Source organism: Dysidea avara, chromosome 2 (assembly GCF_963678975.1).
Source record: "Dysidea avara chromosome 2, odDysAvar1.4, whole genome shotgun sequence".
Classification (NCBI taxonomy): domain Eukaryota; kingdom Metazoa; phylum Porifera; class Demospongiae; order Dictyoceratida; family Dysideidae; genus Dysidea; species Dysidea avara.
This window is the reverse complement of record NC_089273.1, coordinates 21,459,783-21,477,490: the sequence shown is the minus strand read 5'-3', so window position 1 is coordinate 21,477,490 and position 17,708 is coordinate 21,459,783. Positions and strand designations below refer to the sequence as shown.

At 37.1% G+C, this 17,708-nt stretch overlaps 1 long non-coding RNA gene across 1 annotated transcript; it reads left to right on the top strand.

Annotated features, from left to right (window-relative positions):
• The first annotated feature begins 2,836 nt into the window (after positions 1–2,836).
• On the top strand, positions 2,837–12,861 carry LOC136246781 (uncharacterized). The gene is made up of 3 exons (XR_010696834.1): positions 2,837–2,932; positions 12,129–12,192; positions 12,607–12,861. It is a non-coding gene; the product is annotated as an uncharacterized lncRNA (long non-coding RNA).
• Positions 12,862–17,708: the final 4,847 nt, after the last annotated feature.

Here is a 17,708-nt window from a genome sequence, read left to right as displayed (position 1 = left end):
TATAAATCATGACATACTTTATAAACTATAACATTGATTTATATAAATTATACATGTGATTTGTAAACTATAACACTTATTTGTAAAGTATAAACACTGATTTATAAATTATAATATTAATTTATATATCAATATACTACTTTATAAATCATGTGTATAGTTTATAAATCATACACATGATTTATAAATCAATAACATACTTTATGAACCATACATGCATAATTTATAAATCATCATTATGATTTATAAATTGCACATGTCAGATTAATAAATCATAAGTAGCTATATTTTACAAACCATCATCACAAGTGACTTAGTTTTGTTATTGTTGTATTTTATAAATCATTGTCGTGCTTTATAAATTTAACACATACTTTACAAATCACATGTACAATTTACTTTTGTAAACTAATACTATGATATATAAATCAATAGTGTAATTTAGTAGCCATATGTTGTTGTTTAGTATGGATAGTTAGAATTCATATCAATATTGCTTAGATGTGCATCAAATGGAAAGCATTTGTGGCATGTGATCCAGCACAGGATTCAGCACACTTAGTACAAGCTTTGGCAGCTGTTGTAAGCACTTGCACTAATGAGAGCAACCTGGCAAAGTGGAGTATATCACCATTACCAATGCCCCTGCCAGTGGTCCCACCAACTATGCCACTGTTGTCACCAATTATGCCACTGTTGTCACTGACTGGCTTGAGCCCAAATCCTACACCGTGTAAGAGTAGCCAGCAAGAGTGGCATAATTAGTGGAATTACTGTTACCCATGACAATGACAGGGGCATTGGTAATGGTGATCAGGGCCGCCCAGAGAAATTAAGGGGCCCAGGGCAAAGAGTTAAAGTGGGGCCCTTGACCCAAGTTGTAAGGTGAAGATCAAAAAAAAAAAAAAAAAAGAAAAAAAAAAAAGGTCACAACCTGCTGGAAATGACAATAACTACCCATCACCAACCATATCTCCTTATCTATAAGCTTGCTACACTGCTCCCTGAAGAATACTGTGACTGCTCTATTAGAGTATTTAGATCTGACTGCTCTATTAGAGTATATCGATCTTTTAAACAGGTATTCAGGGGGCCCTTCATGGGGCCTCCTGGGGTCCCTTTCAGGCTGGGGCCCGGGGCAAAATGCCCCAGTTGTCCCCCCCTGTGGGCGGCCCTGATGGTGATACTCCACTTTGCTGGGTTGCTCTCATTAGTGCAAGTGTTCACAACAGCTGCCAAAGCTTGTACTAAGTTTGCTGAATCCTGTGCTGGATCACATGCCACAAATGCTTTCCATTTGATGCACATCTAAGCAATATTGATATGAATTCTAACTATCCGTACTAAACAACAACATATGGCTACTAAATTACACTATTGATTTATATATCATAGTATTAGTTTACAAAAGTAAATTGTACATGTGATTTGTAAAGTATGTGTTTTATTTATAAAGTACGACAATTTATAAATACAACAATAACCAAACTAAGTCACTTGTGATGATGGTTTGTAAAATATAGCTACTTATGATTTATTAATCTGACATGTGCAATTTATAAATCATAATGATGATTTATAAATTATGCATGTATGGTTCATAAAGTATGTTATTGATTTATAAATCATGTGTATGATTTATAAACTATACACATGATTTATAAAGTAGTATACTGATATATAAATTAATATTATAATTTATAAATCAGTGTTTATACTTTACAAATAAGTGTTATAGTTTACAAATCACATGTATAATTTATATAAATCAATGTTATAGTTTATAAAGTATGTCAATGATTTATAAATCAGGTATATGGTTTATAAATCATGCATATGATTTATAAACTATATGTTCATGATTATAAAGTAGTGCATTGATTTATAAAGTATGGTTATAGTTTATAAATAAGGCATTTTTTGTACAATTTTGGTACAAACGGCACCCCATAATCTACAGCAACCATCAAAAATCAAATTTAATCATTCTTCTGGAAATATTTTATTGCTAACTTTAATCCAACCATTGAACTCTCATAAAACTCCACTACCTCTGCCGTCCATGTAGTTCCTGTAACAACCACTTCTCCATGAACTTTGATCATATCCAGGCCTCCCCTAATCATAACATGTCACATCTTATTTTAGGACAGGATGCCAGTATTCCATCAGTGTAATTTTTACATAATATAGTTAGTTTATTCCATTATACAACCTTAATTTTGTCTGTCACTGCTTTTTACACTGTAAAGTCTATAGCTACTAGATGCGCTAGCGGAATAAAGTAATGGATCTAACAATTTTTAAAAGGTGACTCCAATCTAGCTAATTAAGACAAAGAGCTAAGGCAAGGGCGGGTTTAGGGGGTATACTGGAGCTTCAGTCCCCTCCAAAATTACTATGTATAGTATGTGCTAGTCTCGCGTGGCCACATCCACCCAATACACGGAAAAAAGCGGTCTGACCACGCGAGACTACGTGTATGCTTTAGACTACGTATACAGTATGCTTTAGACTACCACCCAGATTAATTGATCACGATAACGTTCACCAATTTACTAATGAAAAATCTGCAAATTTATAAGTCCTAACTTCTGTACACATGTAAATCAATGTAACTAGTTATGTTTGTAATTGTTAAATTCTTCTTTTTCCTGACCCTTGGCACTGAGTGCTGCCAGTATAATAATAAATTGGAATAAATAAATAAGATTTTTGCAAAATGTGCAGCAAGATTGGTTGATTATTTCGAGGATTCTTTAGTAACCAATGTCATTTTCTCAAATCTAGCCACGTGAGACTAATTATGACGTATATTAATCCCGCGAAGGCGTGTGCATGATTGTAAATTTCGTGCACATGCACCCCATGCCGTGAGACTCAGTGAAGTTAGGAGGCAAAGATGCGCACTTAGATCTTACTCCCTTCGAAGGTACTTTATTTTCACTGTAGTATATGTACGATATATTGCCTGGAGGTAGGGTTGGCAAGTCGACCCCTTTTGGATTAACTTGTTACTTTAGTAGGGGATGGAGCCTACCAGTGGTCTAGTTTTAAATGGTGGGTGCGGTAGATACCAAATGCCTTCCGTTTGGGATATAGCTAGTCTCGCGTATAGCCAGACCGCTACTTTTCTTTTTGTGTGGGCGTTTGGAAAAGTAGGGTCTGGTATATACACCTGCATTAAGAATTCTGTGTAACGTTCCACTGCAGTCAGGGTGAATGTTGATTGCTGCTGATTGGCGAAGCCCTAAACTTCTTAGACCTGCAAAAGCGTCACGCACACCCTTCAGCTGCAACACAAGCAGCGTAGTCGCACTTTTTAATTAACAGGTCTAAGAAGTTTAGGGCTTCGCCAATCAGCAGCAATCAACATTCACCCTGACTGTAGTGGAGCGTTACACAGAATTCTTAATGCAGGTGTACCAGACCCTACTTTTCCAAACGCCTACACAAAAAGAAAAGTAGCGGTCTGGCTACGCGAGACTAGGATATAGCTAGCCGTGTGGTAATTTTTTACGGATTTCGGCTGATATAAAAAGGGCCGCAGGAGCATCTAGAATGTTGTCCAGTACTTTTTTGGGTTATTGGGTGACATTCTCTACAAAATACACTTACTTAAAAGGTGATTCGCTGTACTTCAATTTTCGCTAAAACGACACTCGAAGGGTCTGCAATGAACAATCAACCCACTGAAACTCACGTAACAAAGTCCAAGGTTGTTTTACTAACTCCCAGACACCTTTTTGGATCTTATTAAGTGGAGCTTTACAGTGTTTACGTGCCAACGCAAGCTGATGCTCTCGCTCACGCTATGATTTTATATAATATAAACTCCCAGCCTCCGTATCCCCAAGACTACGCAACCGTTTTTGATAGTGTGATGACCACCACGTAATGTGCCACTCATGGAAACATTGGAGCGCGCTAAACAGCATCGTTGATGCTGCTGCCCATTTTTATTTTAAACTTAGCTACCTGAAAAATCATGAAAAATTAAAATGCACGCTACAGAAATAGCAAGGGGAATCATTACCCTACGGCTTTGATGTAGACTTGGGTAGGATTGATCACCCAAAGTTGGACAGAGGTTGATTTTTTCATTGCCAACCCTACTGGAGGTAGCTACAGCAGCTACATGGTTACGTGATTCAGTAAGGGTATAGCCGGAAGAAACAAAAACTTATAGCTGGTTGCTATATTTGGTTCTTAGATAATTAGTGGCAATGGTTGAAGTCTAAATATGGCTAGTTGCTTTAATTTGGGGGGATTTTAGGTGTGTTTTGGAAGAACAAAATGTTTTGGGCGTGGCTCATATCCATACATGCATTATAGAAAAGGTCATGTAATGTTATATCAACTAAGGTTGCTGGGGTTCAGCTCGTATTAAATTGATATACAAGGCAGGTGATCCTTCCAACCCAGCAAACTTTCGACCAATTGTCCTCACTTCTGCTGTTGGAAAACTTTTCCACAGGATTATTAGCTATCGCCTTGAGGATTGCGTTCTAAAGAATAATGTGATTGATACTAGTGTTCAAAAAGGCTTCATCACTTGTCTACCTGGTGTTTTTGAACAGGTGTATTCTTTGTCAGCTATTCTACAAGATGCTACTTCTGCTAAGAAACCTTTGATGATTACATTTCTAGACTTGAAGAATACATTTGGTTTAGTTCCTCACCTACTAATATTTGATATGTTAAAAGCTGTCAAAGTGCCATCTCAAATTCAAAATTATGTTGAATCATTTTATTCTCAGTTATATGTTACTGTTGCCAGTAAGAACTGGGAAACCTCACCAATTCCTTTTTGCCATGGAGTGTTTCAGGGTGATACCATGTCACCTATTGTTTTTCTGTTGTCATTTAATCCCTTACTTAAACTGGCTGCCCCTTTAAACTGAAGTCATGGCTACAAAATTGAGCTACCATTGCCGAACTCTAAAGACCTTCCTCCTTTGGATTCAATCATCTATGTGAAGTGGGTGGAGGAAAGTGATGAACCTCCTGGTTGGTATCGAGCCAGAGTTTCAGAATATTTTCAGGATGATTCTTGTACAATTATGTATGATGATTCTGCAGAAGCCACAATATCTCAGAATATCAACTTACAAACTATTGATTGGCTACCCTGTTCTCATAGGCTAAAGCAGTTTGTTCCTCTCAGTGCTAATCCAGTAACTACTAAAGCTAAACCAAAACCATCTGTCAAATATTATTATAAGTCCTCAGAACACTCTATCAAAGCATAATATTATGCTGACGATGCTACATTAATTTCTGACTGTTTAGAAACACATACTAAGGTACTACAGCAGTTGGACCAGAAGGCCTTGGATTTAGACCTTTCATTTAAGCCTTCGAAGTGTGTGTCCTATTTGTTTGATGGCAACCATCATACTGTATATAATTACTGTGAGTGGCACCAAGTTTTTAGGAATGTCCCTTGAAGTGTCTTAAGTACCACCAAAACTGTTGCCAATGAAAACTGTTTAGCTTTTTTTTTTATTTGGCTGTCCACCTTATGTCTGCTACTGATGTGCTACCCGTTCGAGGTGATTACAAGCTTTGGCCCTACCGCAACTATATTGTGTCTGTTGTACGCTTCCACCTGTCTGTAGATGCTGTCACAAAGTGTACCATCACCAAAATGGAAAACATGGCAACTTGTTTCCTTAAGGAATGGTTGAGCCTTCCAAGAAGTGCCACATATGCCATTTTATACTATCTAGGAATGTGCTGTCCTAGTATTGTGTAGATACAGCTGTATCTAGGCAGGCAAAATTGAGCCTCTTATCCTGTATAACTGCCTCTTCTGATTATCAACTCCAGGAACTTGGTTTGCAATTGCCTTTAGGTGACTCCTATCTTCAGACTCATGATTCTGACTATTCCATCTTGTCAGAGGCTCAATCCCAGCTGTTATCTCTTCCAATGGCCTAGTGTCTTTATTTGCAGTCAAAAAAGTTAGCCTCAGTTCAGGAATGTTCAAAAGTACAATAATCATTTAGATACACTATCTGTCCAATGTAAACTTAAAGACTCAGTATCATTAGAATCAAGTTGTAGGGCCTGGAATAGATTGTTACTAGGTACAACCCAGGTCAATTTTCCTTTATTTTGTGTGCTGCCTCTGACACTCTTCCAACTGCAGTTAATTTACAATATTGGCACTTTCAGTGTAGTGCAAAGTGTACTTTGTGTGGTAGTGGTCAGCCTACAACAGCTCATGTATTGGGTGGTTGTCCCGGTGCTTTGTCACAGGGTCGCTTTACATACCGTCACAATAAGGTCTTGTATTGTTTGGCCACAGAACTGTCCAAGTGTTTGACAAGATCATCTGTGATATTAATATATGCTGATTTACTTGGAATGCGGGCAAGTGACTGCCCCCAGTCAACAATTCCTCCTTTCTTACTTATTACACCATATCGGCCTGATCTAGTTATTTTCAGCAAGAGTAACGACTCAGTGGCTATGCTGGAGCTAACTTATCCATTTGACTCGGTTCAAAACCTTGAGTCTGCAAGAGAACGTAAACAAGGGAAAAAGGAATACCAAGAAATACAGTCTGAATTTGATCGACTGGGAGTTCATTGTTTTCACAGCACAATTGAACTAAGTGTATTAGGTCACTACCTATCACCTTCTTTGTCATCCTTTCAAAATTGTATTAATTTTGTTGATGAGACCACCATGATATCTAAATCAAGCTGCAGGAGAATTTTTGACTTAGCAGCTTCAATATCTATCTCTGCTTCCAGAAGAATATTTTTGGCTGAGGATTGCTCTGAATGGACTCATGAATATTGACACTTGATTAATTATACGTATATAATATTTTATTTTTGTAATTTTTCCTTGCCACACCCACTGTTGGGGCATAGCCCGTGAGTGGCAGTGTGTCCCCGAAGACTCACCTCACATTATTGTTGTAACACTCAATTTTGATCAATAAAATGATGGTCTCTCTCTCATCGTATCAAGATGGGTGTGCCCTTAAGTAACAGGTCATTCCATACAAATCAACAATAAATAAATCCAGACCCCTTTCGATTTTCATGAAATTTGGCACAAACATGGACCCTATCAAGAAACTTTCTCACGTAAACATTTGGCTCATTTCATTGGTCTCCAGTGGCGTAGCTACCATTGAGGCAACCGAGGCAGTTGCCTCGGTAAAAAAATGCTCAACAATTCGGCTGAGCAGGCCTGAGTTCCCCCCCCCCAATTCTTCTACTCAAACGTTACTATAGACAGTATTTAATACTGTACCACACACTGACACAGATAGAATCTATGGTTGTAGGGCTGGAGCCCACAGTAACACAGTCTGGCATTGGCTGGACCACTTTTCAGCTACTTGAATTTGTATGAAAAAGATCGAGATACTCTAATAGAGCAGTCATCGTAATATACTCTAATCATTCAGTATAGACTATAGCCACTGTTCTCATTACACTGCATGCTTGGTCTAAATCATTTACATTTACTTTTCAAAAGTTCCAATGAGTCAACTGCATATCATGCATTGAGCTAATTGATCATGCATATCATGCATTAACAGTTACAGTTACAATCAAAAAATAGCTATTTCAAAGCATATATTTTCAAAATTTTCCTTGAAAGAGCATGTTCCCAGACTCCCTAATTTGACATGCTTAGCACATGCAGTTGAGCATCATATGAAAGAGTTAATCTCTGACTTAAATATCACACCAGATCAATAAAAGTTATAGTGTGCATGACTATGACCTCTGTTGCAGTCCATGGATGGCTTGATCGTTCAAAATATCTCGGGAGTAAGTCATTTTTTGTGGTGAGTACAATTAGACTAGCATGGTATACATATATAACATTAACTAAGCTGGAGCACTGCTTATGACATGTAGAAAACGCTTAGAGTATTCTAAAACAGTTTCTTCCATCTATCCCTGTAAATGCTGTACCACCCATGCTTGAAAGTGTTTGTGATCAGTTGAGTCAGACCCTCTCAATTAGGTTAATGTATAAACTTTACCTCGGTAAAAAATATTTCCTGGCTACGCCACTGGTCTCCCTTTAAGTTATGACCACTCAAAGTTTTTGTTGAAAATTTCATTTTACTTGCACGTCTTCAATAAAATGGCCATAACTTTGCTTGTGATTGACGTAGACACATCTGGTTTTTTTGAAATGCTCATTAAATTCTCTTTCAGGTGATATATAATGTTTTATAATTGCTCAAAGGAAAAGGTCAAACCACAAAAATGTAGCCTTAAAATCCAGTAAAAGCTTATACTTTAATACATATACTCAAGTAATTTACCCCTTATCAAGCTTGTATATATTGTTTCTGATTATGACACCAAGTCTATTATATAGTAGTGAAATACTGAACTTGATGACATTTTCACTAGCTACAGTAACTATATACTGTTAGCATTTAATGCTGATTGTTGATATGCAAGTACATAATATTTTGATACAAATGTAGCTATAGTTAAGCCAGTCAGGACAAACATTTTTTGGTCTTAATGTGCAGGTGGCTATTTATATAGTTCGATGTGTATAATTGTCTTACTAGAACTATTTAAAGTTGGCCCTTAACAGAAGATGGCCTTTCGTTACAAGTGGCTGCTAAGACAAGTTCCACTGTAATTTGGAACACTTACAAATATAGCATGATGTTATGTAGCTGCATTCTTTGTTGTTATCACAGGTGTGAATGTTTCAAATATTGTAATCTACTAGAGCTTTTCTAATGAGTACTAGTAATGAATGACTGATGCAGTAGAATGGCTTTAAAGTCTTTTCAACTTAGAGATTCAAATGTGTACTGACATCAATGTATCAGATTTTGTTGCATGTCAAAGTCACATGTGAATGATTGTAGAGACCGTCATGCTATATGCACCACTTTCTGTCTCAACTTTTACTACAACACTCTTCTTTATTACATGAATTGAAGTTACAGTAATTGCCTTGACCCTTTCTTTAATCGATTAGATATATATCAGTGTGCAATTGCTGTAGTGAATCTTTTGTACAATGTGACACATAGCAATTTCTATGAAACATTTCTATGATACTACGATTCTCAATTATAGAATCAAATTATGAGCTACATTGCTATATCTAAGTAGTTTCATCATGATACAGTTGATGTATGGAGTTTAAGCCAGATACCTTAGGGCCAAAATTTCTGAGCCTTAATATGCAGATAGCTGCTTAATACATTTGATGGCCTTAAAGTGGTCAGTAGTATAGGCATGCCCTTTCAAAGTATGATTCAAAGTGATATACACTGGAATATATCTTAGCGGCCACCTTAAAGGACACCTCTATATAAGGGCCAACTTTAAATAGGACATTTCTGAAATTGGTTAATCGAACTGCCATGTCTTAGTGGTATCCAAAACTTCTTGCTCTTAATACCTATGTGGTTGCTTCATTTAGACTATGATATGGCTCATTTACAGGTTTAATAAATCACTTAGTCACCTGACATGCTCACTTAGTCACCTACACACGTACAAGCAATTTTGTACATGATAAATTATAACACGAAAGGCACACTGCAGTACTTGATAATACTGTAATACTCTTCTTCTCTGTGTTCCACAAATAATTCTGGACAAATAGTAGACTAAATCAGCGTATGTACTGTAGCTCTAGCCATAGTATTCTAGCTGTTACTTTGGTTACTGGTCGAATAATTATTGTTGTGGGAGCTGTAAGGACTTCAGGAAGAAACCGTTCCGTTGTTCTGCATTGCTCTTTCACCCCACACTCATGCTCTGGCTATAAAGGTACTGTACGTACTTTAAACCATAGTCTAAATAAGTTAGACACAGCGACGAACTAAGTGATTTAGTAACCCCTCTGGCCCTTAGTAGCGCCCTCGCTGTGCTCGGGACGCTACAGCCTCGGGCTATCGGGGTTACTAAATCGCTTAGTTCCCTTGGTCTTGGTGTCTAACTATTATATAGTTGCATTAGAGTAGCACATTACGTGTATATACATATGTATGAATAACTGTATTCTGGCATCCTGCAGTTACTATAATAATATAAGATTGGAAACTATCATCATAATCTGTGGCAGCATAATTATTATACAGTAAGATTGAAAGAATAGAAATATCATTAGTTGCACAGTAAATCCTCTATAAATAATATAGCTACCTCTATAATAAGACCACCTTGTTATAGTGACCACCTATATTATATAGGATACTGAACTTACAGCAAAAATATAATTAGTGATTCCTTTATTAGGCAGCCTTATTATTGCACCATCTTTATTAGCTTTAAAAGTGGATTTGTTATTGTGGTTTCACTGTAGCGAGCCTTTGTCAATATATACCCTAACAATTTCAATGCATAAAATGATTTGTGACATACTAAGATAAGGTTACTTGCATTGGAAATTACTATATACACATAATTTTTTATACCATACAAACAGCAGTGATTACAAGGCTACACGTTAAAACTTGTAACTCATGATCCCCAACTTTAAACTCACAGTCATGAATGATGGGTATTAGAGCAACGTGTAAACCAAAAAAATTAATTAAAGAATATATATTTTTGAAAATTAAGATCAAAGGAAAAAGCTACATTTTTGTGGTTTGATCTTTTACTTTGAGCAATTATAAAACACTATATATCACCTGAAAGATAATTTAATAGTCAATCACAAGCAAAGTTATGGCCATTTTATTGAAGACGTGTAAGTAAAATGAAATTTTCAACAAAAATTTTGAGTGGTAATAACTTAAAGGGAGACCAATGAAATGAGCCAAATTTTGGTAGAAGAAAGTTTCTTGATAGGATCCATGTTTGTGTCAAATTTCATGAAAATCGAAAGGGGTCCAAATTTTTTTTTGTTGATTTGGTATGGAATGACCCTTACTTCTGAGACAAGGACAGCTAAGCAGTTTAGGAAGACAAAGTCTTATAAAAACCAATCTCAAATACATCTAAATAAAATCAAACCGGCGGTCATATAAAAATACATCTAATTTAGTCTTAAAGATCAGTACATTAGGTGCAGATACAATTTCGTGGGGTAAGGTGTTCCAATCATTGACGATTCTCTGTGAAAAACTATGACCTCTAATAGCAGTGTTGAAGCGATTTTTGTAAAGTTTGAGTCCATTTGATCTGGGTATCAAATACTACACCCAGATCTTTTTCCTCCACAACCATGGAGATCATATTTGCTTCATTTTCGGATGGGAAATAATACTCTGTGTTTGATGAAGAATGTCCAATTGTGCTGTAGTGACATTTAGGAAGGTTAAGGAAGGATAGCCATGTGTCACACCATTGCAAAGCAGAATCAATGTCTTCTTGCAGAATGGAGGAATCTTCAGATGAGCAGATGGGGTGATAAAGTTTTGTGTCGTCAGCAAAGATACCCAAATAGCTCTGTATACAGTCAGGTAGGTCGTTGACATATATAATAAATAAGATGGAACCGAGCACACTACCCTGCGGGACATCACTAGTGACAGTAGACCACTCAGAGAGTGCTCCACGAACAACTACTCATTGCTTCCTGTTTGATAAAAAAGCTTTAATCCAACGAAGTACCGAGCCATTAACACCATATGCTTCTAACTTAGTCAGCAAACGTCTGTGGGGAACCTTATCAAAAGCTTTTTGGAAATCTAGGTACACAACATCAACACTAGTTCCATCATCGATACACCTAGTCCAGTGTTCCATAACAGCAAACGTCTGTGGGGAACCTTATCAAAAGCTTCTTGGAAATCTAGGTACACAACATCCACACTAGTTCCATCATCGATACACCTAGTCCAGTGATCATGTCAAATGATACATCAGTATTCACATTGTTAGGATGCATGTTTCTGTGCATATATGTAATAATAGTGTAGGCAAAAGGTAGGATTATATATGTTTGCCAATTACATTTCAAACATATAATTATAATCCTACCTTTTTCAGCATTTGTATCTACATGCTGGAGTTTTTTTACTACCCATTGTCCACTGACCTCCTATAATGACATTCTGTACTGTGATATGGCTTATCTAGTTTTATAAATGCATTTAATAATACTGTTATGTGCCATTGTTTTTATTTATTTTTTTTTTTTTACTTTTTTGCTACCAGTTTAGAAGCCATTGTACAATGAGTCATTTGCATACTTTAGAAGAAATCAGACAGTCTAATGAAGGTAAACTAAAAGTCTACAATAGTAAGTAGGAATATGAACATGATTGTAAATATTAAAATAATTAACTGTGTAACGTTACTGTGTCTGTTCAAAAGCAGTAATACATACGTAGGTGCAGAGCAAAAGTGTATTTCTTTACATATCAGTACCTAATACATGTACCTAGGTTATACCTTTGTGAAGATAACTCTAGCTATGCAGACTATCAGATTGTATCAAGTATTTTGTAGGTTGAAGTGTTTTAATTTTAGATAAAGGTTACGATCAGTCAACCCATCATTGAGACCATTAATTTGGGTGGATCCTAACTACATGTATTTATACTGATAGGAACAAAGATATGTTATTAGAAAATAAATTGTTGTATAAGTGATATTATTTTACTTTCAGATATTAGTAATTTTATTATTGCAGTTCTCAACAGTACACCTCAGTTAAAAGACTTGTACACATTTATAACACCTAATTATGCTGCTCACTGGAAAGTGATTGGAACTTTACTTAACATACCAAAAGGACGTCGTGATGGAATAGAGTCAAGTTACCCTGCTAGTTCATTCAGATGTTGTAACAAAATGTTAGAAATGTGGTTGGACATCAATACCAGTGTTACATGGAAGGATATCATCACAGCAATTGATTCTCCTGCTATACCACATGATGTGTCTTTTTTATCATTCCCTATACAACATGATATTGCTAGTATGTTCAATAAAAAATAATGGTGTTTAGATTGTGTTTACCAATTTGAAGCCATGCTCAAAAATTCTTATATCCATAATTCCTATGTTTTATTAGATTAGCTACTTGCATTGATTTTTCATCAATATGCTTTTTAATACCATACCTGTTTCACTGCCCATACAAAAGTCTCAATAGTAGCAGTGAAATTTATCCCGTATTTCACTGGTAGGGTAGCAGTGAAAAAGTTGTAATTGCAATTTCATTGGCTAGAATTTATGTTAACAATGTAGCGCCAATTAGTGTTTACACGTGTTTAGTACATAGTGACAAAACAACGCTAATGCACAACATGTGTATATGCAGCGAGTATGGTATTAACTGGGAATAGCATGGGTATAGCAGTGAAATTTGGGATAAATACCACTCTTGTTGTATTGGAAATGGTAAATTTCACTCGTGAAATTTATCCCCATTTCCAATACAACACTCGTGGTATTTATCCTAAATTTCACTGCTACTCATGCTATTACTAGTACGTATAATCTACAGTTAATGTTGGTCGGTAAAGAATAGAACCACAACCAACCATTTGTCTCACAAGCTGATATTGCTCACTTATCAACTGCCATCCATTGATGGTGCTTGTTTTGGTAGGTGTGTAGGGTTCCATAATTCTCCAATATGAATATGCAATGGGACCAGTGATATGATCAGCCACAAATTGTGGCTCCTAAATAAATGAGGCTTAAGGAGGAAACACCTGCTAGTTTTCAACCCTTAAGCCACAGGGATTTTTAAGGCCATCCTAATTAAACTCTGCAATATCACACCCCAAGCTAGGAAGAGCTATATTTGAAACACAGAAAGTTGGACTCAAGTCTACCAAACAAGACTTCCTTCGATGTCTGTGCATTTCCTCCCTAGATAGATTAATCCCATACCATAATTCTTTTAATAAAATTTCTTTATTTTGTTGATTTTATAACAATGTAATTGGCTTGCATTTTTAATGTAGCCTCCTAGTCCTAGGGATGGACTTTGGGAAGAGACATTTATTCCACCAGTTGCATGGGTGACACAATCCATACATGCGGTATTTCCCTTGCATGCATTCGTAATGCTTTCACTTTCCAATTAATACCTACTAATATATTTAAATTAATGGAGTTTAACTTGTTGCAAAATTAAAGTAGGGAAATAATTTGTGCATGCTTATGTAATATTATTATCACAGCTAGCAAGCATTAGAGGGTTATTTTATGTGCAATTGTGTATAGAACACTGTATCACAGTGCTAGTACACACTACATTGTAAAATGAAATTATGTGGTTTCATATAAACATATTTGGTGCTTGTACAAGGCATACAGATGATTGCAGAATCTATGCAACACAGGAAGTCACTGGAAATGTGAGCTTGCTATGGAATTTGTCACCTTTTCAAAGCAGTTCCATCATGTTTCTTGGTTTTCGCTTGGCAGTCCTGTTGCAAAGATTACACAAACATCTGTACCATAGCCAATTAGCTATGTACTAGAGTATTAAATTGTTAATTTTTAGGGACAAAAGGTTGTAAGATAAGAGAAATCTTACTGTTGATCTCAACCTAGCCACTGTACTATAATTATGTGATTATTCAGTAAGGAGCATGGTCATCTTGCTTATTTTCTGCAGTTAAACATTGCTGTCAGATCATTTAAGAGGCGTGGTCACGCTTTGCTCTGTTTTACCAGTCATTATTAGTGCAGCTAGACCATGGTGACCTTTTTGTTTGAGAGGCCCTATATACAACTGTAGCCATAATGTACACATGTTTAATTGTGGCTGCCTGTCAATTAAAGTATACAGTGAAACACATGGTAGACTCTCTTGGTAAGTACAGATATACCATAGACATAGTAATGGGTAGAAGGGGGGGGGGGGCTACTTCTGTGCATACAGTGGAATCTTCCTCATCCAGACCTCTATTATCAGGGCACCTCCATTGTCCAGACAGCCCAAATTGGTCATGTGGCTTGTAGTTTATTGACCATAATGGAGTTTGGTTAGCACAAGAAGGGAGCCTAAAGGTTGCTGTTTACCTGTTTGGTGGCTTGTTTATTCTACTAATAATAGCTACCACTGTTTACCTGTTTGGTGGTTTGTTTATTCTACTAATATGGTAGCTTGTTTATTCTACTAATAATTGCTACCACTTGGTTTGTAGGTGATGATGGATTTTTTTACAGCCCAAGGGAGCGACCACAAATGCTCTTTAGTGACTTCCTCTCTGGCCCAATAAACTACATACCACTAACTGATAGCAATACCAACAGCACTTGTATTTTAGTTAGCCAATTTAGCATAACAGCTTAGGTACAGACATTTCTGAGATACGGACAGTAATATGTACCAGACCGCCTGGATAAGAGAGGTTCCACTGTATCAATGGTATGAACATTGACAAGGCAGGGAATGTCCAAAGTGTGACCAAGGACACCTTCTGCACCTGATCGAGTCCACACCTGCATGTCGCTAATGCCAACTACTGTCAATTCTACCAGTCCCCTTGAGTGGTATCATTGATTTGGTATCTTGGATAAGCAGTTCACCTTCGCAAGCATCCCACAAGGTCGAGGTTACAGTTCAGCCATTTTATCATGTGATCAAGATATGCACACAAAAAAACCTAATACCTATTACACAAAGGAAAAGGTTACTAAGGTACTAAATAACTACAACAAATAACAATCACGTTCCAACACACTCCCCCCGTTTGGTCATGGAAGGGAGCATACAATATTAATGTCCAGTCCACATTCTCCTTGTTCGCTCTCCCAATATCACAGCTTGTTGACATGGTCTAGAAGTGTTGATCTCTTATATTAGTATTAGTATTATTATCAATTTTGTCAAAATGACAGGGTCGTACAGAAGGACAAGCCTGCAAACGTACTCCCCACAATTAAGCATACATACAGTAACATTAAATGCACACAAATACAATAACTAAGACAAGGCAGATAGCTAATAACAGAGCAATACACAACAGGACAAAAAAGAGAAAGTTATGTGAATAGAAATCGGCGAAGGACAGTACGGAATAGATTTGACTTCTTAATCTGTAAGATGGAATGCGGTATGGTGTTCCAAAGAAAAGGGCTGTTGAGTAGCTGAACTATCTCCAGTGTCATTTACCACCTCCTCAGACTGACCACCAGAAGTCTCATTCACAACAACTGTGGGAGGAACATCAGATTCACTTTCTGTACAACTGACCTCAATAGGAATTAAATGCTGAGTGCTTCTCTTCAGTATCTTCAGTGGACCATCTTTATTGGATACATTGATTAGAGTGGCCCTAGCAATTCCATCACTCTCCTCTAAAAGCTGGACTACCCCCAAAAATGCTCTTTTAACATCATCATCCTTCAATATTACAATATCTCCAACCTTGACTGTACGACCTGAACCAGTCTGTTTGGCAGTTCTGATTTCATGCAGGCTTAACAAGTACTCCTTTCTCCTTTCTCCAGCAGGCAATTATCTGGTTGAGAACATGTCTCTGATTCCTTGATCTTCTGGTGAGTGATGCATCAGTACTGAAAATCTCATAGTGACTAGCACATGGAGAGAAGGCCATTGATCGTTTGTATAGTAAGTGTGATGGGGTCAAGGCATAGCTCACACCCTCAGAATCATCATATACAAAGGTCAGGGGGCGGCAATTAATTATGGACTGTACTTCAATGAGAACAGTATTCAACTCTTCAAAATGTAAATTGGACCTCCCAATAATCTTTCTCAAAGCCCTCTTCACAGTCTGAACTATATGTTCATAAAATCCTTCCCACCAAGGAGACTTGGCAATAATAAACCTCCAGGAGGTAGATGTAGTGTGAGCCCTTTCTTGAAATAACATCGTAGCACTCGAAGTCCATTAAGAATTTCACACTCCACCAAAAATTCTTTCCATTGCCTCAAATACTCACCCGCCAAGGGCTGATCCCATCAGTGCGTTGACAACACATGTCTGGAACAGCACTTTCAGTCTAACCACAAAAGGACTAAGTATACCCAGGAGACAAAAATGCTTGCCGTAGCCTTCAACAATGACCTGCGGCTTTGTAGGAGTCTACTAACTTGATCAACCAAAGCCGAGAAGTTAAAATTGAGCTCATCTGAGAAGCTATCCCAACCAACCCCAACCAACTTGGAATGAGGGTCACTATTACCGACAGTTAATTGATTACCTTCTCCATGAGCAGCGACATCCACAGATGATCCAGACTCAGCTTGGATGACTTTGGAGATCAATTCTTGTGAATTGGAATTCCACTTCTGTAAATTCATAGCCATCACCCTTTTTACAACTGAGTACATGTTAAGGGCTTCCTCAACAGTAGCCCCACCTGATATAAGATCATCAATATAGAATGAAACCTTAATAGACTGGTTCACACCTGGTATTTGACACTGATACTTATTGAGATGATGAGATATGAATGACCCCAAAATAGCAGGGGAACGATGCAATCCAAAAACCAAATGAGCAAATCTCAATTTCACCATCACCACAATCATGAGGGTCCTTGAACCACAAAAATCGAAAAACATCTCTGTCCTGGAGTGCAATGGCTATCATCAGAAAGGCTTGTTCAATGTCTGCCGTTACTGCAACTTCCTGCCATCGAAACTTGATAAGAATTAACATCAAAAAGTCAGGGAATCATATTTGGACCTGTCGTAAGACAATTATTCAGGGATAAAGGATCTATCTTAGTCTTAGCTGATCCATCATATACTACCCTTAGCTTGGTAGTCTGCTTGTCGTTGTGCAGCTCGCCACGATG